Source organism: Ixodes scapularis, unplaced genomic scaffold (assembly GCF_016920785.2).
Source record: "Ixodes scapularis isolate PalLabHiFi unplaced genomic scaffold, ASM1692078v2 PGA_scaffold5__190_contigs__length_132052651, whole genome shotgun sequence".
Taxonomy (NCBI): Eukaryota; Metazoa; Arthropoda; class Arachnida; order Ixodida; family Ixodidae; genus Ixodes; species Ixodes scapularis.
In genome coordinates, this window is record NW_024609880.1 from 27701096 (window position 1) to 27723155 (window position 22060).

General features: G+C 47.6%; 1 pseudogene; it reads right to left on the reverse strand.

Annotated features, from left to right (window-relative positions):
* Window positions 1-19058: 19058 nt before the first annotated feature.
* On the reverse strand, window positions 19059-21757 carry LOC115310482 (annotated as a pseudogene).
* Window positions 21758-22060: the final 303 nt, after the last annotated feature.

Consider the following 22060-nt stretch of genomic DNA (forward strand, 5'->3'; position numbering starts at 1 on the left):
AACAACACAACATTTTGGACATAAATCAGTGCGGCTGTCGACCTGGACGTTCCACGACCGACCATTTAGCTCGGCTGGAGACAGTTGTGCGCGAGGCATTCGTAAATAAGCAGCATTGTGTTTCTGTCTTTTTTGACTTGGAAAAGGCTTATGATACAACTTGGAAACATGGCATCCTGCGTGACCTATTTATGTATGGAGTACGTGGCCGATTGCTTCATTGCATAAAAAACTTCCTGTGTGGACGCACTTTCCGTGTCCGGCTAGGCACTACATTATCTGATTCGTATGTTCAAGAAAACGGTGTTCCTCAGGGCGGAGTCCTGAGTGTCACTCTCTTCGCCGTAAAAATTAATTCTCTCTGTCAGGTCATACCTTCTTCTGTGTCGTACTCCCTGTATGTGGTTGATATTCAGATTTCTGTGGCATCTTGTAATATGTCTAGCTGTGAAAGGCAGCTGCAGCTAACCATAAATAAAATGACTAAATGGGCAAATGAAAATGGTTTTAAGTTCTCTTCAGAAAAAACAATCTGTGTCCCCTTTTCTCTGCGGCGTGGGCTTTGGTTAGATCCGATTCTCAATTTAAATGGAAATAGCATTGCAGTAAGAACAGAGCATAAGTTCCTAGGAGTGATTTTCGACCGTAAACTTAGCTTTGTACCTCACCTCAAGTGGCTGAAGCAAAAGTGTATGCAGACTATGAATATCCTAAAAGTTCTTTCTCACAAGTCTTGGGGCTCCGATAAAAGGTGTCTGCTTCGTCTCTATTCCTCTCTCGTTCGATCACGTCTTGATTATGGCGCTATTGTGTATGCATCTGCTCGGCCATCTGCATTGAAGATGCTTGATCCAGTGCACCATCTTGGGTTGCGTATAGCAAGTGGCGCTTTTCGAACATCCCCTATCCCAAGCTTGTATGTTGACTCTAATGAAATGTCACTCGAGAAAAGGCGGCAGCTCCTTAGTCTAGTTTATGTTTACAAAGTTTTATCGGATTCTAGTCATCCAGCTCACACTTATATTCGAGAGTCGAGATTTTGGCGTACCTTTGACCAGAAGCCAACTGTTGTTCGACCCCTGAGTCTTCGTTTTGAGGACCTTCGTCTCTCTCTCGGCCTGCCTCGTGAAAATGTCTACCTTATAGAAAGTGCATGTCATATTGCCCCATGGGATATCAAACCTATAACTTGCGATTGGTACTTCACAAAATTTAATAAACATAATACCTCTTCACTCATTTTACAACAGGAATTTCTTGCACTGCAAGAAAAGTGCAAGGATTATCATCAATTTTACACTGACGGAACCAAGTCCTCAACGTATGTAGGCTCTGCTGTTCACTCTAATTCGTTTACACATGTGACACGGCTAAATAATGTTGCTAGCGTTTTTACTGCCGAGCAATATGGCGTGCTGTCAGCACTTGACTATATTATCCGGAGCAAAGTAATGAAAGCAGTTCTTTTTGTGGACTCTCGGAGCGTTGTTACTGCAGCGTGCTCACTTAATTCAACCAAGAACAAGCTGACTCAACTTGTACGTGCTAAAGTTCAACTGGGCCTTGGAGATGGGAAGGATATTAGGTTTTGTTGGATTCCGAGCCATGTGGGCATTACAGGCAACGAGGCTGCAGATAGGCTGGCCGCCTCGTCGCGTAACCTCTTACCATCACGCGCACGCATACCATACCAAGACCTAACAAGGCCCATACGGCTTTCACTTTTAAAACTGTGGCAGTCCGAGTGGGATTTGGCCGATAACAACAAACTTCATATCATCAAGACAAACATCGGTACCTGGGAAAGCTCCTATAACCGGAGCCGTTTCCGTGAGGTTCTTCTGTGCCGGTTGAGGATCGGCCACACCTTCCTTAGCCATCGTTACCTACTTGTTGGTGACGAACCACCAGTGTGCGACCACTGTGGAGACACCTTGTCTGTTCTACATGTTTTTCTTTGCCCTGGTCTTCTACATCAACACAAGTTCTTTTTTCCTGAGCTTTTCAAGTATTGTATTCCTTTCCATCCTACTCTGTTCCTAGGAGAACAGCCTCTAATATCAATCGACCGTCTTTTAGCTTTTCTAGAAAATATAGCGATTTTACACAATATAGAGCCGAAATACTTTCTTAGTACATTGTTTCTAGTCAATTTTAGTTTACCTAGTTTGGCGCAGTATGGCCATCGTAGCTCTTGCGCCATAAAACTCGCAAACAACAACAACAGCCCCAATCAACATCATTCACCATGTGGAGATGTGGTTGTTTTTTTTTCCCTACACGAGCATGGGAGCACGTGCTTACGTGCTAGTGAGCACGTGAGCGCGTGAGCTCATGAGCAGGAGCACGTGCACCCGACACCGGACTGACATACGGACATGGTTAGCCCCTAAGGAGCTTCGCCCCTGAAAGAAAACAAGCGGAAAACTCACGCGTCACGATTAAAGAAGGAAGGCGCATCAAAGACCACGGTCTAAGATACACTGTTTAGGTGAGGACACGTCGGGGCTGAACGCGCGGCGCGAGGAATCAGATAGTTTTCGTTCCACGGGAATCCGAAAGGCTGCATTATTTTGCGGCCTTTCGGATTCCTGCACGGTGGCCGCGGCGACACTGTCAGCCGCGGCCACCGTGCCCGCGGCTGACAGTGTCGCCGGCGGCCAAACGGCGAAACTGTGTGAGAGAGAAAACAATTACAAATACTTTACTAGGGGGAATACATTCCACTCCGCTCAAATACAATAGCCTCGGTGCGGACAGGTTTACTGGGTTTGGCGAGAGCCATCTATCGTCGTGGAGGTCTCGGCTATCGGGCGGTAAATGATGATATTGATGATGGTTGTTCTACATACCAAATTAATTGTTGTGGAAATGCGCGAGACACGTGCCGCGCGCCACTCCTATGAATAACATAGCGTCTAAAATCTAGCTGAGTGGTGCGCCAGATACTTTGCTGCACTGTGCCGCCATGATCTTCCCAAGGGTTGCACGTTGCCCGTGCCTCGTGCATCGACGCACCTTGCTCTACTTTTGAAACATGACTTTAGGTGGAATCAGAGATGACCCCGCCGCGGCCGCCGCGAACATCCGCGTGCACTTGCGCGTGTACTGACGCGGACCTCCACACCGTCCGGGCTGGATTCGGCGCTCTAGGCGTTTTGTCTAAAGTAAATGAGCAGAGTTGAATGTATTCATCCTAGTAAAGTATTTCACAATTATCTCGTTGCCATGACAATCCGGTACACCATGGTCTTTCTGCACGAGCGACAACCTCGCTGGAGCTCTGCGCGCGAGGAGCATGAGGCGGCACGAGCCGTCTTTGTCGTGCCCACGGGTTGACGAGTCATCTGCCGGCGCCCCTTGAAACCATAGTGAGAGAGAGAAAGAGAGAGAGTGAAAAGCGAACTTTATCTGCACTGCGCGAGGAGCGTGGTGTCCTCAACTGAAGAGTATTATCTTACACTGTGATCAAATACGAAACGCGGTTGTTATCGCTGTGGGAAAAAAGACGCGCCTGACCGATGCTGGTATCGATATACGAAATGTCGGGCGTGCGCAAAGACAGGACATTTGGAAGCAATGTGCCAAGAAAAGAACCCGCATCCGATAAACTGTGTTTATACGTCAGACGATGACTCCAAAGCATCGCTAGTTTATCACGTCGTGCTCTGTGGAGCAAGCGTCAAGCGTGGGTACAAGGTTTCCGTAAACATTGAAGGGAGGCCGATCTCAATGTTGCTGGACACGGGCGCAGCAGTTACGCTGATTCCTGAAAGCATCTACGAGGCGAACTTCGCGGAAGTCGCATGCAAACCAGCCAAGGTTTTCTTGAGAAGATACGCGAGAAAACCAATGAAGATAAAAGGAAAGGCAGCTGTCAACGTAGAGCACAACAGGCGCAGCGCAACGCTTCCTCTTTTCGTGGTAGAAGATAACCAAAAACCTCTACCCGCACTACTAGGTCGCGACTGGTTAGAAGAGTTACAACTTGATTGGAAAGCCATCTCTGCAGTAACAGAGGAAGATAAAGTCAAGTCTCTAAAGGAGAAGTTTCCAGAATTGTTCCGTAGCACACCTGGAGTTGTGTCCAACTACGAGGCAAAGGTCGCCCTAAAAGCGAACAATACACCAGTGTACTGCAAAGCGAGGCTTATACCATTCGCAACCAAAGAAGTCGTAGCGACAGAGCTACGCAGGTTAGAAAACGACGGCATCCTGAAACGAGTGACCCGCAGTCACTGGGCGACTCCTGCAGTCATCGTTCCCAAGCGCGGCGGAGGAATAAGGCTCTGCGGAGACTATAAGGTGACCATAAACCAAGTACTAAAGACGGACTGCTACCCGCTACCGCTGCCGGAAGACCCCTACTCCATTCTTGATGGTGGCAAGGTCTTTTGCGCCTTGGACTTGTCCTCCGCTTTCCAGCAGATGCCACTAAGTGCAGAAGCCAAGCCCCTGCTCACGATTAACACGCACTTGGGAGTCTTTGAATATCAGAGACTTCCGTTTGGAATCGACAGTGCACCCGCAATCTTCCAGGCACTGATGGACAAGGTCCTGGAAGGCATCCCTAACGTAGGATGCTACATAGACGACGTTATCATCACGGGCAGTAGCAAGCAAGACTGCTACAGCACATTAACAAAAGTTTTGCGACGGCTAAGAGACTATAACATCACGCTCAAGGAAGTAAATGTGAATTCTTTCGCGACTCAGTTGTTTACTTGGGTCACAAGGTTTCGGCCGAAGGCATCTACCCGACATCGACAAAAATCAAAAAAATCCGAGACGCACCCGAGCCAACAAACATCAGAGAACTGAGAGCCTATCTGGGACTTTTTAACTTCTACGCCAAGTTCTTAAGAAATTTTGCAACGGTGGCCGAGCCCCTCTACTCACTGTTGAAGAAAGAGCAAAAATGACGCTGCTCAAAACAGTGCAGGAAAGCTTTCGAAGCCACGAAAGACATGATCATCAACAGCGATGCGCTCACATTCTTTGACGCAACCGAGCCCATCGGTCTCAGCTGTGATTCATCTGCATAAAGTCTGGGAGTTGTGATTTTTCATGAAATGGAGGACGGAAGTGAAAAGCCGACAGCGTTTGCCTCGCGCACTCGCGCAAGCTGTGAACGTAACTATGCGCAAGGAGAGAAGGAAGCGCTTGCTATTATTTTTGGCCTGAAAAGATTTCACCGGTGTTTGTATGGACGTAGCTTCACTCTGTACACTGATCACCAACCTCTGGTTGGCATTCTAAAACAGGTCAAACCAATTCCAACACTAGCAGCCGCAAGAATCCAAAGATGGGATGGGCTGTAACACTTTCCGCATACCAGTACAAGCTCAAGTTCCTGAACGGCCACAACATGCAAGTTGCGGATGCGTTATCAAGGCTGCCACTAGCGGCGATAGACAAGGATGACGATCCAGAATGTCTAGCTGTTTTCGACGCAATTCCGCTCACCACCAAACAAGTGGCGAGGGAATCAAAGCGTGATTTGGTCCTCACGGCAGTTATGAACTACACGCTCTCGGGGTGGCCAAGAAAGTATCCCGAAGAAATGCAAGCCTTTTGTGCGTAGGGACGAGCTGTCAGTGGAAAAAGGATGTTTGACTAGGGGACATCGGGTCATCATTCCAAAAACCTTGCAAGCACACGTGCTCACTCTACTACACGAAGCCCACCCAGGTATGACTCGGATGAAAACGTTAGCCCGGTCTTACGTATGGTGGCCTGCGATTCACCCATGCTGACCACTTGCGGAAACGGTGGTGTATTGCACCGAGACCACCTTTTACATCAGGTCAACACGTTACAGCGATTCCAAACAGCCGACCCGGTGATCAACGCAACCCTTGAAAGAACAGGCAGCCAACAGAGGCCAGTTCTGCAGTTGAAGAGCTGCACGACCGTGCCCTATCATCAGCACAAGAACCCCAACTTCTCAACAGGGGATCACCGTACTCCGATGGCCAAGCCGAAAGCAACAGGAGGTCATCACCAGCAACCTCATCTCATTGCGTTGCAGACTTCGATGGGACTCGGACAGCTCCAGGCAACGCCGGAGAAGCGACGACTACCGCCGCAAGGGTTCAAGGTGAAGAACCGGCACCGCGGTGAAGCAACCGCACCCGGCGACCTCCCGACAAGTACCAAGCCGATGATTACATAGCGAAGGCCAAGTAGCCTCGATTAATTTGCAAACCTTTGTTTTGTTAAGGAGGGAAGACTGTCATGTATTGATAAACACGCTACCCTGACGTCAGCCACATGACGTCATCGCCCTGATAGCGTCGACTATATAAAGAGAGCACATAACGAATAAACGTTCTTCATGTTCGATTCGCTCCGACATGAGTCTGGTCTCCGTATCTCGGCCGCAATAGAACACTGTCTTGCTTTAAAATAACATAGTTTGTACATACTGAATTTAGCACTATTTTCTGCAAAGGGGGAGTGGTCTGAGAGCTCCATTTGTTTCAACAACGCTTCCGAGCGCCGCAGCGTTCTTGTTTTTGGACGTGACGTCACGGACCGTGAAGAAATCACTCGTCCTTCAAAAAATACTCGGTACACGAAGTTTGCCCTCAGGTATCAGTCTCCGGAGGCGTTCCACTCCGTTTAGTGAACGGAGTGCCAAACTGTCGCCCTCTGAGGTAAAACTTAACGCGCTCATTGATAGGTGGCGTCGACAGCCGCGCCGGAAGTTGTCGCCAACTTGCGAAAGAACTCAGACGACGCGCAAACGAAATCCGTTGGTAGCAAGAGCGCCGTCATAATGGAACCGCCTTTTTTATTTTTGTTGCTTTAAGACATGCTATCGTTGTCCGCATCTATTGTTTAATCAAAGATACATTACAAAAAAAAAAATGTATTTTAATACGCCATGGTCGTCGCGGTCACACTTTTGATAACGACCTCGCTCCATCTATCAATACGTGCGCCAAACTCTCCCCGCCACTCTACTCGGTCGTCTGCATCGCCAAACACCGATGACCCCGGCAGTTTGCGTGCCCTTTCTTGGGAGTTACGCGTTATAATTTTAAAAGGTAAAACCCACCTGTGTAATAGACATTTGACACAATTTTAGGTTGCTACGTGCAGACGCCGCTTTTTATTTCCCATTTTAGTCCATCCTTTGTATATCATAAACCCTTTTTACACTCTAATGTGAAATTTTCGACTCGCGCCTTTGATCTACTATACATTATTTTATGCCGCACTAGCCAATTGCCGCATATGGTGTCCGATAATCGCTGAGAGCTTAACGAAGGCCAGGCGTGGCTTCTTGTTCTAACGCTTCCTCCTTCCTCACTGGCCCCCAAGGTAGCACAGATTTTGGGGCAAAATGAGGGAAATGTCTGGGAGTTTTGGGCCTTAAGAAGAGCGAATAAGTCATAGTAGAGCCAAGTCTGACCTTCTTTGGCAAGAGTATGGGTATTTCGGCCCTACTTTGCCAAAAAAGTGCCACAGCTGGGCTTCACTTCCTGGTAATTAGGCTGACATGTGGCATCTTTAGGCCAAAATAGTCAAACGAATGCCAAAGTTAGGCTTTCTTTTTTTACAGCGGAGCAGTTAAGTGCTAGTTTCCCCAGGAATGTGTCCCCCGGAAAGAAATGTCGACACAAAACTCTGGTTGCCGCCGTCGCCCATAGACGGCGGTAGCTGTCCTTAGTGTTTTTTGCCGGTTGTCCACTTGCCGCTGTCGCTTATAGATGGCGCAACCTTTCCAGCCCATCCACTCTGGCTTCCGACTTGCGGCTGGCCATTACTTCATTCCCACCATAGTACAACTTCGCTGGTCTTCCTTCTTTACAAAGATTGAAAGGCTAAAAGTTTTCGATAGTTCGGTAGTCATCAGGCATTTCTGTGCCCAAATCGCCCAACAAGTACTAGAGTTAGGCTTCCCGTGTCAACGTTCGGTGGTCATCTGGTTTCTTTGGTCTAAAAATCACCAAGCAAGTGTAAGACATAAGTTTCTCTTTATAGTAGTACGGTTAAGGCTCCATTAAACTTGCATGTTGAGTGCAACGAACTCAGCGTAGTGCATAACGTGCGCCTTTCATTCGTAGGTGAGCAGGAACTCGCTATCTGCGACCAATCAGTATACGCTCGTGCTGCGCTACGCCGAGTTTAATATTAATAATAATTATAATAATCTTTTATTTGTATCATGCCCCAGACATCCTATTGGTTACAGTGTGGTGGCAGGTAAAAAGTTTAAAAAAGGGGAAAAAAACACATGAAACAGTAAACAATCTCAAACGACATATGCTCCTGAAATTAAAACATTTCACAAATCAGATGCCAAAAATATGCATATCAAGTAGTCTTTTGAACGCAGCAAAATTTAAAAATATGTCCACATGAGTTGGAAATTCATTTAAACAAATTTGCATTCAAGCCAAAGGGGACGGTCTCGTTTGAATAGATGTATAAAACACACCTGAGTTTCTAATGACACGGGCCGGTACATGAAATTTTAAAGGCGACACAAGATTGCTATCTATTTGGCCGTGAAAAAATTTGTATAAAAGTATAATGTCCCGAGCGATTCGTCTTTTTGACAGGTTTTGTAGTGAAAGTTCTCGAAGAAGGTATTCATATTCAAAATAACATTTTCTATTAAAATATTTATCTTAAACAAACTGTATAAATCGCTTCTGAACTCTTTCTATCCGTGCAGCGTCGGTTAATTGTTAGCGAATTCCACACTGAACTGCAAAACTCAAGTTTAACTCGTAAATGGGACAAAACAATCGTACTACGCACATTATATTTGAAAAATCATGCGTCCAAAGGCAGAAGCAACAATTTGTGTAACGTGATATGAAAAGGCAAGATTGCCATCGAAATATACACCAAGGTCATGTACTTGTTCCACACGTTCAATAGTACAATTACAGATAAAATATTGATGTAAAATTCTTTCACGTTTTCTACACACAGAGAGCACATCTGTTTTATCCGTATTGACCGTCAAAAAGTTACCTGAGCATCACTTTGAGATACGTGATACATCTTGCAAAATAGCACAATCATCTTCCGACTGGATTCTCACCTAGACCGTCGTCGCGAAGTGTGATCCGCTCTTGGGATGAAGCGTCGGGTGATGTTACCATCACAACCACGTCAGCACACCGTACCACGTCATTTCTTTTAGTAATCTTTACATAGACAATGGGTATGTTGCCAGCAGTCACAACCCTTCTTCCAAAATAGATGACGGCTCTTATGGCCGAAACATCCTTGACCTTTTGAAGGATTTTTCGAGAATGCCGAATCGGCTGGCCCATGGCGTCCTGCTGTCAAGGTAAGCCGCCAGCCCTGTCTGGGGAGAGTGGGTGTTATCAAAGCTAGGCGCATGAGGAAAAATGGCACCGTTGAATACGCTATGGATGCAACAAAAAACCAAATTATCAAGTTTATGAATGGTATTTTCATCTAGAAAACTAGAAACAAGCAGTATATAGTTATTAAACAGTAAAGGGCAGCAAACAGTCCATAGCCAAAAGAGGCGTATTCTATCAGGTGTCACTATAAAAAAAAATACGAAAACCCAGCGTTGCCCCTGCTGCTTCTCTAGAACACTTAACAAAACAGGTTTAAAACGAAAGTGTCTTAATTTTGTTTGCACTCAGGTATAATCTGGCACGGAGCAGAATATTTATCTTAAATGTTAAAGTAGGAAAAAAGTTGAAAGGATAAGACAGAGAGTGAAGTACTTTGAGAAGTGCACAACGTGGTCATACATGCTTTTAAGCCCCTGTCTGTAAATTGCCTTAAAGGGGCACTCAAGTGGTTTTTGAGTTCGTGTTTTGATGATGACAACTGAATTAAGACGCCCTAAGTATCCCCAAAAACCAAAAAATATGGTCATACAGTGATTATTTCTTTAATAAAAATGTAAATGAAGACCGCCAAACCTCGGATCAACCCGAAAACGAAACCACTCTCATTGGTCATCGTACGCATATCAAAACAATCTCGGGCCAATGGCGTTGAACGACGTTCCGTCGCGCAGCGATCCCGAGATAGCCGCACCGGCCGAACTTCTTTGTCATTCGAGCTTCGATTATGGCGGAGTTCTGTACGCTCGAGGACCTAACGCCGTTAGAGCTCGACATTCTTCGGCGGACAGCCGACCTGGGGATGATTTCCTACGACGCCACTCCGACGTGCGATGTATACGACAGCAGCGCATCGGTGTCGTGTTCGGGCTCTGAGGACGAGCAGGCGGCCATGTCCGAGGACGAAGACGGCGCCTTTGACGAGACGGGGCGGATCGGCAACACCGACTGGTGGGTGATACGCTGTTTTAGAGCGCAGCTCTTAGGGGCCCGTTCCCGGCTTGAGCGGCGTCGCCGTCGGCGTCGGCGTCGCCGTCGGCGTTGGCGTCGCCGTCGGCGTAACCAAGGTCATCCCAAGGTCACTTGACCCCCAAGGTCACGTGACCCCAAGGTCACCCCAAGGTCACGTGACCCCTCCCCAAGGGTCACGTGACCCCAAGGTCACGTGACACCCAAGGTCACGTGACTCCCCAAGGTCACGTGACCCCCAAGGTCACGTGACACCCAATCACGTGGCTCCCCAAGTCACATGACCCCCGGGGTCACGTGACCCCCGATGACGTCATCAGTGACGTCACTGGTGACGTCACCGGCATCTGCATCGTCATCGTCATCATCACTGATGACGTCATTAGTGACGTCACTGATGACGTCACCGGCATTCGTATCGTCATCGTCATCATCACTGATGACGTCACCGGCATCCGCATCGTCATCGTCATCATCACTGATGACCTCACCGGCATCCACATCGTCATTGTCATCATCACTGATGACGTCATCAGTGACGTCACTGATGACGTCACCGGCATCCGCATCGTCATCGTCATCATCGCTGATGACGTCACCGACATCCGCATCGTCATCGTCATCATCACTGATGACCTCACCGGCATCCGCATCGTCATTGTCATCATCACTGATGACGTCATCAGTGACGTCACTGATGACGTCACCGACATCCGCATCGTCATCGTCATCATCACTGATGACGTCACCGGCATCCGCATCGTCATCGTCATCATCACTGATGACCTCACCGGCATCCGCATCGTCATTGTCATCATCACTGATGACGTCATCAGTGACGTCACTGATAACGTCACCGGCATCCGCATCGTCATCGTCATCATCACTGATGATGTCACCGGCATCCGCATCGTCATTGTCATCATCACTGATGACGTCATCAGTGACGTCACTGATGACGTCATCGGTATCCGCATCGTCATCGTTACTGATGACGTCATTGGCATCGTCATCGTCACGTGACCCCCCTAGGTCACGTGACCCCCACCCAAGGTCACTTGACCCCCCAGTACCCTTCCCTCCTCCTCCTCCTCAAGAGCTGCGCTCTAATTCGGCGTTACAGGGAGTTGTAAACGGCTTTCACTTTTATTTTACCGCTGTATGTGTCATTTACGCTTGTTCTCTTCTTATCTTCTTTCTCAAGGGTGCCAGTGCGGATGTTGCGCGCAGATGCCGACAGCTGACGAGTGCGTCTGCTGCCGCGAGTACCCCGCCGCCGCGTCGAGGCAACCTGGCTGCCTCACAAGCAACCCTGATTTCAAGACGGTGCGCCTGAATCCGGGGGTGCTCGAGGTCGCCTACCTCATGATGCGCCACTACCGCCAGGCCGGAATGGGCACAACAACGCACGAGTGAGTTCAACGCCGTAATTTGTTGTTCGGCTAACTTGCAAACCGGCGCCAGCAGTAAAACGTTAGACAGCTGCTTTACTGTATGCTTCAGTGAGCGTTACGCACGTTACTTTTCAAATGTCAAGTCACATTAGTGGTTGCTTCGCATGTTTTACTTGCGTTTCGTGCCGTGTTTCATTGTGAAGTTGTGGGTCATCATAAAGTAAAATGTTCAAAACCTTGATTGCTGCATCAGTATCTCTTGCTCCAGAACAAGTTCGTGAGATCTGGTTAGCTCCAGTTTAGCTCATCACTAGTGATGGGACGGATCTTTATCCGAATCTGAAGGTTCGGAAAGATTCGGAAAAGTAGCCGAATCCCAAGCGATTCGGAAAAGTTCGGAAACATTCGGAGCGTTGCCATGGTTGCCAAATCACGTTGATGAGTGTTTCAACTTTTCGTGATATTATACTCACTGAATTCTACAAAGTGCACTAAATATATTGTAGTATAATATCACAGTAATAAATAAAATGTTCCACTTTGTTTAAATTATTTCGGATGTTTGTCGAGAACGGTAGCCAGACATCACGGGAAAATTGGTTTCAGTTCCAAATTACGACCCAATAGGCATGCTTGGTGCACACATATAGAAATGCAAACGAATTTTTTATCGCTGTCAGAGATCGATGCCGTACCTGCTCTTCGGTACAGACACATTTCGTGTCCATAATTACTGTCACAGTGGCACACAACCACACAAGTGAGTGTGTTCGATTCGATTATCTCCAACGAGTTTCCACTGAGGTATAGGTGACATTCATATGACGTCACTCGCTAGGTTCGCTGGCATCGCCCACCACGGTCGCCATCTTCGAGGTCTCTTTCTATCGCGGGTGTCGTATGGCCGGACCTTTTAAGAGTGGTTTAGCAACATTTTACAACTTTAAAGAGCTTTTTTAACCGAAACTAGGGGTTATTCTTATACTTTGGTACTTTTGAAGCGCCGTAGGAGTATTTTAGTGTGTTTTAGTTCGTTTTTGTCGCTATCGGGCTCGTTCACCGCGGCCGCGTTGCTCCCTCGGCTCCATGAAGCGCTCCGTGTCGCGCGCCGTGCCCACGGCGGTAGCTCTTGCAAGAACTGATTTTTCTACTTTGGTGCTTTTGTAGCACGGTGTGATTACTCTGTTTTGTTTTGCTAGTTTCTTTATTGTTTTTCTCTAGCGGATTTGCTGCACTACGGCCGTGTAACCGCGTTGCTCCATCGCCTCTGTGTCGTACATACGTCCTGCCTTCGGTGTTCGTTCCTGTGCAAAGACATACCGTGCGGCTCACAGAGTGCGCAGCTTATGAAAAATGCGGCGGATTTTTCAATAGCCCAAGCGATTTAAAAACCGCATGAAAGCGATTTGGCGAGCGGCGAGACAAGCGACGGCGACCCGCTTCGCTGCCGCGAGGCAAACCGCATGAAAGCGACGGGAGCAAACGACCAAGGCGATGAGCGCTAAGTTTTCTAAAAATCCCAAAACAGAGCTACGCGACGAGCGACAGTGAAGCGTGAACCGCATGTAAGCGATTTACCGAGCGGCGACGAGCGACGGAGATTTCTCACGGTCGGTCGTCGCTCGGTTTTTGGATTTCTAGAAAACGTCGCTGATCGCCTTGGTCGCTTGCTCCCGTCGTTTTCACGCGGCCTGTCTCGTCGCGCAAGTGACCGAGCGACAGCGAAGCGGGTCGTCGTCGCTTCTGTCGTGGCTGTCGCTCGTCTCGTCTCGTCGCTCGCTTACAAGCGGTTCAGCCTTACACACTCGCGGTACTCGGCGGCAACAAGAAAACTAAAACGGCCCGCCCCCGAGATAAACCTTTTTCTTTCTTGTTCAACGAAGCTTCTTCAACGATATGAAATTGTGCGACCGCGTAGCCAAGCCAGTCAAACCGCGACCTCGATGATGGCGAATCGCAGGTGGCGCTCCCTGGCAAAATTGAACGTGCAGGCTCAGTGAATACCACCTATTGCTATCGAAACACGGGAAACAATGTGAAACTCCTGGTTAATGCTATCCGATTTAGTTAGTGTTTGGTTGCGAACAATGAAGTTGTGTTGGACACCCCTGTGTTGTGTTTCTTTTTCGTCGAATAAAGTTCACGTATAAAAAAACTTGCTGACGAGAACGGAGAAACGACAGTGCAACGTTTTTCTTTGCCACCGGTGCCGGTACGCGGTCGAAGTTGTGACGAGCAACATTCATCTAGTTTTCGCGCCTTATAGGTGCAGACATACGCAGCTCTAGAGAAGGAGACAAATCATTTCCTTGCTTGAATATATATTTATTGTGCGTTGCGTCACATTATGTATAATACACAGCATTTTGCTACATTTTACCGATCACCGCGAAACCGCACAGGAAGCGAAACCGTGCATTGGTTAGGCCCACGTCAACCACACCGATCAGCTCAGCTGGACCTTGGCGCCTGCCAGGGTTTAGAACGACAGTTTAGCACATACCATATGTTGAAATAAGCAAGACGAAATCTGGTTATATGCAGTAACAGTACCTAAGAAAAGCACAACTGTCCACATTCGCGAAGTTTACGACTATTTTCACACTGCCGTCTGCAACCAGCGACGAATCTGATGAATCTCCGAATCTGTCCGAATCCAAATCTCCAGTGATTCGTCCCATCACTAATATTGCGTTCACACTATGGACCTAACGGGCGTAACTTTTACAACAAACGTTGGCACAACATGCATAAACGCTACGTTCAGGGTACACTACTGAACGCAGCGTTCACAGCCATTGGAGTAGTGCGCTCAAGTTTCGCCTCTGACTGCTGCGCCACTCGAGACCCCCGTGGGATGCCTTTGAAGTTTTGATATGGCCATTTTCTCCTCGGTAGCAGCGACGGGCTTGCAATTGTGGCGTTAAAAAAGCTGATAACGGCGGAATGTGCCCCTTGATTCCACTCCGGCAGGTGCAGCTTCCAGACGAAATGGTGCGTCGAGACTTTGAACACTAGATAAAAAACAACAAAAAAGCTAATTTCCCTGAGCTTCATTGAAGTCCCTCTCTGAATTATTCAAACGTTATTGATAGCGTGCAAGCAATTATGATAAAAGCAATGCCCCGTCTCTTCGGCGTGAACTACTGCATCTCTTTGCCACAAAGAGATGCAGTAGTTCGATCGAGTCAGCATGAACAGTGCTGCCGCATATTTTAGGGTTTTGACATGCATATTGTTATGCATGTTAGGCTTTGATCATCTGGTCTGTTGGAATTGACTTTTTCTAACAGTTCTTTGTGATGATTTATGGCCCATTACTACACGATGCAGAACTACAACGCAAAATGGTTGCACTTGTGCCCCATAACCGCTGCTACTTTCTTGTACATGGAGTATACACTACTGCGGTTCAATTAGCAACCTAATATAATGTTCACACCTGTCAATTGAATTTGTGGGAAGAATAATGGACACAATCTAGAACTTGCTTTGCTCCTCGGGTTATTTTAGATAGGTTGCTGCCCCAGGCATGAGGGCCCGTTGCAGCACTTTATTTTTGTTTCTGCTGGTAGAGCCCAGAATCTGCAATTTTCAAAGGTTGTGATATTGCGTCTTACAGAAAATTATTGTGGTTATTCTTTCAGGCGCAACCGCTACGCCGCCTACCGGCAGTGCGTCCTGTGGCTGTGGCGGCGCCTTGCCCAGCACAACAGGCGACCACTGCTATCCTGTGTGGTGAAGGCCATCAGGGGCCGGTTTCCCGACACTTCGTATTCTGGCTTTCGGCACAGTCACTGAAAGCCACTCTGGGGGCTGAAACATATGAGGGTAAGTCAAAACGCATCTGCATTGTGGCTATAACGTTTCGTACATTGTTTTTACTGACTTCTGCCTTTGTTTATTTTATTTTTATGCCGTTGTGGTTCTGCTATGAAAGTTTGACCATAATTCATTAGTTTTCTCTTTGCTGCAAATAGATCATGGCCTCTCCCTTGGAAGTTTGCACCAAAGAGGAAAAACGAGCAGGGAACCAGTGTCTCGCTCAACGGAGTGTCTATGAATTGAGTGTCCACACCTTCCGACCACATAAACCGGAACCCTGCTAGTTTTTCCTCTTTGGTGCAAACTTCCAAGGGAAGGGCTGTGATCTATTCGCAACAAAAGGAAAACAAATGCAGAATTATTATCAAACTTTCATAGCAGGACCACAACAGCATAACAATAAAATAAACGAAGACAGAAGTCAGTAAAAACAATGTACGAAAAGTTATAGCCACATTGCAGATATTTTTTCACTTGCCTGCCTCCCCCCCCCCCCTCCCCAAGAGGATTCCCACCTTACTGTGGTGGAGGGGTTTGTGTGCCCCAATGACCCTCTTGGGCTATGCCGGCCAGGGTCACCCATGCCGGACAGGCCAGAGGATAGGGGCCAGACAAAGAGGAATCCGTGGGTTTGTACCCACTCATGCCTGGCTTTGTGTGGCGTTGCCACTGTCTGGGAAAAGAGAGATTCTGGTGGTTGAGGTGAGCCCTGGGTCATTACTGGACCCTTGGTTAGCTTTGCTGCATATTACGAGTTTTCTTGTTGTGATTACTGTTGTAGCGTTAGCATTTTTACAGCTCTACTTCATGGAATAGCACAGATTGTGGGCGATGTTAGAAATGTTGAAGTATTGATTCCTTCGTTGATTGACAAAGTGTCAATAGTGCCATGTGATCTTTGAAATGCACTAAAGATATGTGAATCCGTCATGTATGTTGTGAAGGTAATAAAATGCGATTGCTTTTTTGGACACATTGGCCATGTCTTTGTCATGCGAGTTTCTCTTTGGGGAGGCATACAAACATGAGTGGTGTACCGGGTCGTACACTCTGCGTGGCCAGCGCTCCGCGAAGCGCCGCAAATGAGCGCCTTGCGAGTTAGGGCCAATTAGTGCGCAGGCTCAGGGAGAGCCAGGGGCCAAGCCTCCCCCGCGTCATCTGCTACAGTGTCGGCACAGCGGCCATGTTCTGAGGCGAAACAAGCACTGTTCTTACATCCCTGGTGTCACATGATACTCAGAAATTTTGATCTGCAAGTGCTCTGCACAACTTGTTCCTCTGAGAAAGGTAAACCAGCCGGCACACAGCAAGTGTCCCGCACGAGAAAAAATTACTTTGCCACATAGCGAAGTAATTGCCGCGTCGGCTGCTTATGTAGCAGACGACGCATCAAAGGCTTGGACAATGGCTATCTCTAATCGACCCCAATTCACAAGGCAGCCAACTGCGGCGCTCCACCGAGCGTCAGCCACGCAGTGCCGTGAGCACCCCAACAGTGGACAACCCTGTACATCGAGACCTACTTGCTTATTTGCAGGGCACAATCATGAAGCAATTTTTTAATATGATTTCACCATTCCTTTATTGGCAGAAAATGCCCTCTATCCATTTTTTTATGCCTGATGCGCCGGATCCTACAGGTAACTCTTAGGTTACATTCTATCTGCTTCCACCTTCTCTTGATGAGTCATGTGAAACAAAAACAAGTTATTCCAAACATTTATTTATAACTATCTGGAGTGCAGTGCACCTCCCGGTCTACACAGGAGAGATATCGCACAAAGGTGAAACAAGAGAATGATTCAAATGGGGGAAAACCGTGGTGTAGACTGGCAGTACTGCTTGGATATTATTAAAAATAACTCTGAGTGATCCGAGTTATGCACAACTTTATTCGGCATTGCCAGTTTACCTCCTGGCTGAAAACCCCATTTATTAAAAAAGTCGCAGGCGAGCAGTGCTGTAATCGTGGTAACTCCTCTTCAACCTGTCAGCTTGCCAGCACATGAAATGGAAAATCAACGCCAGGGTATTAGATGCTTCAATTATAAAAACGAAACGCGCCATGAACACGTTCATTAGTATGCTTCAACTGAATATACATTACACTTTCAGTAAACCGACTATTTTTTCTTTGACAATGTTGAAAATTCCTGGCATGCAATGACAGACCCTGTCCTTCTACTTGGTTGTCAATGTCACACTCCGGTCGAGGTCACATCGTGAACAGTGCGTGAGATGGTAGCCCACTGGTAAGTATAGGGTCCTGATTATCTTTACTTTACTAATGTAGCTGCACCGAAGACAATATACTGACCAGACTTTCTCAAATAAATGTTACGCCTCACTCCTTGCTAACAAATATTGAAAAATGGAGGCCTCCTGATATATTTTGCTTTGCTCGCTGGTGTTCCTTGTCCTCTAACATCCACACTGGCAGGTGATATCAGTCGTCAAAGCTTGCATCTCTCGTGGTCCTGAAATCTAAACACAACTGTTGGAATAGCTCTCAATTCTACTTAAAAATGATTGCAAAGCAACACATATCCTTACTGCGGGTCTGTGGTTTCAGGATTGGCCATTCTTTCCTGGTAGTGCTCACCTGGTGTAAGTGTTGTAAAACAAACTTGCTTCTTTATAAGCTGGTTCACCCTTTGCTGCAGCCAAACTTACTGCCCGGGGCATTTCTGTAGAGAAAAGGTTGCGTGGTTACAGGACTGCTAGCATCCTGCAGCGGCCACACTTACTGCTGGCTTTCATGACCAGACTGCGAGGCGAATGAGTGGAATTTGTACTGGCCGGAGCATTTCTGTAGAGAAAAGGTTGCGTAGTTACAGGACTGTTAGCATCGTGCAGCGGCCACACTTACTGCTGGCTTTCATGACGAGACTGTGGGACGAATGAGTGGACTTTGTAATGCCCAGGGCCTTTCTGTAGAGAAAAGGTTGCGTAGTTACAGGACTGTTAGCATCGTGCAGCGGCCACACTTACTGCTGGCTTTCATGACGAGACTGCGGGACGAATGAGTTGACTTTGTACTGCCCGGGGCATTTCTGTAGAAAAAAGGTTGCGTAGTTACAGGACTGCTAGCATCGTGCAGCGGCCACACTTACTTCTGGCTTTCATGACAAGACTGTGGGATGAATGAGTGGACTTTGTACTGCCCAGGGTATTTCTGTAGAGAAAAGGTTGAGTAGTTACAGGACTGCTAGCATCGTGCAGCGGCCACATTTACTGCTGGCTTTCATGACGAGACTGCGGGACGAATGAGTTGACTTTGTACTGCCCGGGGCATTTCTGTAGAGAAAAGGTTGCGTATTTATAAGCCGATTATCGCTTTGTTGCAGCCGCACTTACCACTGGCTTTGAGGATGAGATGGCAGGCTGCATGGAGGGCATGGCGATGTTCAGGGAGTCCTGTGAAAGTAGAGTCATTGATGTACTAGGACGCTCATTTTAACTGGCAGGTATACTTCGTTCAGGCTGCGGAAATGAAACATGAGTTTAGAGAGTGCCCTTACTGGAGACTACGGCCGAAGCGGGACCTCCGTGCTTCCACTAACTCCTCCTTTAAAGGCCTGGCAAAGGCCGCAGTCATGGGCGCCGGAAAGATGTTTGTGCTGGCCTTCGCCGCAGTAGCAAGACACCGCCATCGACTATTAATTGCGATCACCTCCTCTGCGAGCTTGTGAACGTAGCCTGGAATTGAAGGTTTTTTTTGTTGTTTTTTTTACTTTATTAAATGACCGAGCACGTCAACGACCATAAAATGAATGCCACACTTACTGTAGGTGGGTGCTGTCTTGACGGGACAAGCTGTGTGGTGGCCCTTGCGTGCTTTGGATGTTTTCACCGCCCAGCGTCGCTTGCCCTCTTGCGTCTCAACTTGGCAGCGATCAGCGTTCTCATTGAAATGCAAGAATGCCACTCGAGTCCTGCAGTGAAATGGTGTTTTATTAGGGATGATGTTTGTAATAATAATTGTCATTCGACCGTTTATCTTGTACTTTGAGAGACCAATATCTAGTCGTTGGGGAAAAGGACTAAGTCAAGTCGTCGTAGGTTCAGGTGATAAACGATTATATGCAAACTGATTAAACATTAATGCAGCTTAATCATAATATTACCTTGCCCGCATGCCCTCTGAAGTGAATGCCCGGGACTTGGGAGCGAAGTCAATGAGGACGCTGTGGAAGGATTCCAGGGCGAATGTCTGGCCGGGGGGGGGGGGGGGACATCTGGGCCAGGTCCTTCAGGAGGCGCTTGTTCCCAGTGATCTGCCCCCCGTGACCAGTGTGCTTGTCCATGACGTGGTTCTGCATGCTCAGCCAGATCTCGACGAGCAGCTCCCTGTTGCCTCCCGCAGCCATGGCAGACCAGTACATGTGGTTGGTGGTCGCCTGCGTCCACCCTTCTAGCGGTTGACATCCAGCTCGTTTTCGTGCTGCGTTCAGCTTTTTCTTCACACCTAAGATTTGACGAGATAACTGAGATCAACCTGCAGCATATTTCCCTGAAAATGTAGGTTAAATGCAATGCTTATCAAAATTGCTTACTTTTGGAGATGTGCCAAATGTCGAAGTAGTGGGCGGTCCCAGGTTCGTGCACCTCCATGTGTTTTCGTATGGCAAGGTGGCGGTCAGTGCTCAAGGATTTTACAGGATACCTGCACCATATAATTCCAGAAAGTTGCAATAATAAAACTAAATGTGAGGTCAGGTTGGTGAATTTGCTGCGTAGCTGCTGAGCCTTGACTCAGTGCACGTACGTTTCTCCTTGAAGAATTCCAGCAGCTTGATGAGGCCCTCCTTCTCCATGTTGACACTTGCCATGGCTCGCTCCAACTACAAGCAGAGGTGTGGCATATTTTAATCGAGTTATGCGACCAGCAAAGCAGTGTTTATATTTTCGCTCAGATCAGGTTTCTTACCTCTCCTAGCTGGACTTGGATGGAGTGGAGGATTTTGTTGATCTGCTGATCATGTGCAGTGTAGGTCAGGAACTTGGCAGAGAACTCAGGAGAGTCGAATCTGCCATCGCTGGTGATGTCAACATCCTGGTCCTCCAGCTGTCTGACCAGATCCTGTTGTTCTTGCAGGTAGACCTGTTAATGTAAATGATTGTTGCTGTTCAAACCAGGTGAACATTACAAAGTTACGGTTATGTGTGCACAATAAAATAAAACTTGCTTATTTGTAATTTCAGTACCTTCTAAATACACAAGTAAATAAATATTTAGTAGTCATAACCCTGGCTATGTTGCAGTATTTGTTTACAAAACTAAAATGCATTAGTCATTTTTCAACTAAGATTTCACCCTTCTCTGCCTTCAGATCTACCTATTTAAGCACCACTAAGAAAAAAAACAGAAAGCAACTAAGACCCTTTGAAATATTGCTCACTTCGTCGATTGCAGGGAACAGGAGGCTCTTCTGATACGTGTAGAAGGTCTGATCGCCGAAGACCTCCACGTTCATGTGGCGCAGCATCCTCAAGGTGCTTGTGACATTTGATCCAGAGAACAGCAGGCGGCTGGACAGCAGGATGTTTCCAGCTGCCCTCCCGTTCATGAGAGGCTGACTGCCCCATATCCGCTCGTGATTCAGGGGGCAGATGCATTTTCATCTTGATCAGTGTGCCCAGGGGGGTGATTGTGGTGTTGCAGGGCCTTGAACACTCCTGGCAGGTGCTGAACAGCTCCCTAAGGCAGCTCTCAAACATGAGGAACTGTCGCTCCCCTCTGGTGGGCCTGATGTGTATTGATCGCTGCAGCAGAATCAAGAAAATATTTAGAAACGAAACGGAATGTAAACAAGAACAGCTTGCCTCTCAAAATCTTCGTCACGAGTTGGGGAGTATGTCAGATCGGATCCCGATGAGATGCTGGTGGCTCCAGGGCTTAGCGGACTTGGCGAAACCGCCTCCTCCACAGCAATGGCTGTCGCTGGTGGTGCAGCTGCTGGTAGTGCAGATACTGGTGGTGTAACTGCCTCCTCCATGGCAATGGCTGTCGCTGGTGGTACAGCTGCTGGTGGTGCAGCTACTGGTGGTGCAGCTACTGGTGGTGCAGCTAATGGTGGTGCAGCTGCTACCACAGCAAGGGTGTTTGTCGCTGCTACAATTAGAAATTACAGAATTGTAACCTCTATATGCACGCTGATTTCCGAAAGTACTTACGAGCACCTTGACCTGTTGTGGCAGGCTCCACAGCACCATTGTCCTGATGCTCAGGACTACTAGAAGATACTAGTACCCCACTGGTGGCACCAGTGTCGTTGCCCTGCGGAATAGTTGTTTGAAGAAAGATAAGTATTTATTTATTGAATCTCATGGTGACACAGTGGTATTATGCATCATCTGCCTAGTTCTTGGGATATGTTCTGCATACATGATTTTCATTACTCGTAACAGTTTGCAATAGTACAAGCTTGGTTTGCAATAGTACAAGCTTGGCAAGTAGTAAAAGCAAGGGGGGCCCTATTGGAAAAACCAGCATGAAATTCAAACTGGCCAAGCTGG